The sequence below is a fragment of the Mirounga angustirostris genome, unplaced genomic scaffold, assembly GCF_029215605.1.
Source record: "Mirounga angustirostris isolate CCGP_5_RB_7025 unplaced genomic scaffold, mMirAng1.0.hap1 SCAF_11, whole genome shotgun sequence".
Classification (NCBI taxonomy): domain Eukaryota; kingdom Metazoa; phylum Chordata; class Mammalia; order Carnivora; family Phocidae; genus Mirounga; species Mirounga angustirostris.
The window spans coordinates 52,835,485-52,837,324 of NW_026991719.1; the positions used below are offsets into that span (position 1 = coordinate 52,835,485).

At 40.3% G+C, this 1,840-nt stretch overlaps 1 pseudogene; it reads right to left on the bottom strand.

Moving 5' to 3' along the window:
- On the bottom strand, nucleotides 1–367 carry LOC123840805 (signal peptidase complex subunit 1-like; annotated as a pseudogene).
- Between the last annotated feature and the right edge of the window lie 1,473 nt (nucleotides 368–1,840).

Here is a 1,840-nt window from a genome sequence, read left to right on the forward strand (position 1 = left end):
TCATCTCACACAAAACAAAAGCAGATGCAATAGTAAAGCTGAATCATGAAAACCCTAATTAGTTATTTTTAGCATGTCTCTTAATTTTTCTTTCCCCTGGTTTCTTGTCTTCTGAGCCTGAGTCTTGAACAGGTAACCACTTGATGGAATGTCAATGATAAATAGGCCATGGAGGAAGTGTCAACAAACATGAAAAAGCAAATCCTGTCATAACTATGTAGATAGTCCACCCCAACTGTTGAGCCATGTACCTGTAGATAAATCGAACTATTGCAGGAAAAAGAATAATTCCCTGAAACATCTGTTCAGCTAGCTTCTAGCCCTTTTAATCCATTTGTGTGGGCATCAAGCTCAGATGATCTAGCATGACTGGCTGAGAAGTCTGACAGTGGCACAAGGGCAGCCAGGACTCAGAGATTGGAAGTACCTGTTTCTGGCACCAGGTGCAGCTCAGCGGCCTGCTGAGGCTGGGAATGTGATGGCCACAGCCCTGGAAGCAGATGTCTCCCTATTTTTAATTTTTTGAGGAACCTTCATACTGTTTTCTAGAATGACTTCACCAGCTTGCTTTCTCACCAACAGTGCAATAGGGTTCCCCTTTCTCCACATCTTCACTAACATCTGTTGTTTCCTGAGTTGTTAATTTCAGCCATTCTGATGGTGTGAGGTGGTATTTCATTGTGGTTTTGATTTATATTTCCCCAACAATGAGTGACGTTGAGCATCTTTTTGTGTATCTCTTAGACATTTGTATGCCTTCTTTTTTTTTTTAAGATTTTATTTATTTATTTGAGAGAGAGAATGAGAGAGAGAGAGCATGAGAGGGGGGAGGGTCAGAGGGAGAAGCAGACTCCCCACTGAGCAGGGAGCCTGATGCGGGACTCGATCCCCCGACTCCAGGATCATGACCTGAGCCGAAGGCAGTCACTTAACCAACTCAGCCACCCAGGCGCCCATTTTGTATGCCTTCTTTTGGGAAATATCTGTTCATGTCTTCTGTCCATTTCTTGGCTGGATTTTTTTTTTTCGGGTGTTAAGTTTGATCACTTCTTTATACATTTTGGATACTAGCCCTTTATCTGATATGTCATTTGCAAATATCTTCTTTCATTCCACTGGTTGTGTGTTAGTTTTCTTGTTTCCTTTACTGTGCAGAAGCTTTTTATCTTGATGAAGATAATAGCTCATTTTTGCTTTTCTTTCCCTTGCCTCTGGAGACCTGTCTAGTAAGAACTTGTGGTGGTCAAGGTCAAAGAGGCTTCTGTCTGTGTTCTCCCCTAGGTTTTTGATGGAATGCTGTCTCACATTTAGGTCTTTCATTCATGTGGAATTTACTTTTGTGTATGGGGTAAGAAAGTGGTCCAGTTAGATTCTTCTGCATGTGACTATCCAATTTTCCCAACACCATTTGAAAAGACTGTCTTTTTTCCATTGGATATTCTTCCCTGCTTTGTCATGGATTAGTTGACCACATAGTTGTGGGTACATTTCTGTGTTCTCTATTTTGTTTCATTGATCTGTGTGTCTGTTTTTGTGCCAGTACCATGCTAACCTTGATGATTACAGCTTTGTAATATAGCTTGAAGTCCAGAACTCTGATGCCTCCAGCTTTGGTTTTCTTTTTGAACATTACTTTGGCTATTCTGGGTCTTTACTGGTTACATACAAATTTTAGCATTCGTTGTTCCACCTCTGTGAAAAATGCTGGTGTTATTTTGGTAGAGATTGCATTGAATATGTAGACTCTTTTGGGTAAGTATAGACATTTTATCAATATTTGTTCTTCCAATCCATGAGCATGGAATGTTTTTCCATTCTCTGTATCTTCCTCAATTTTTTT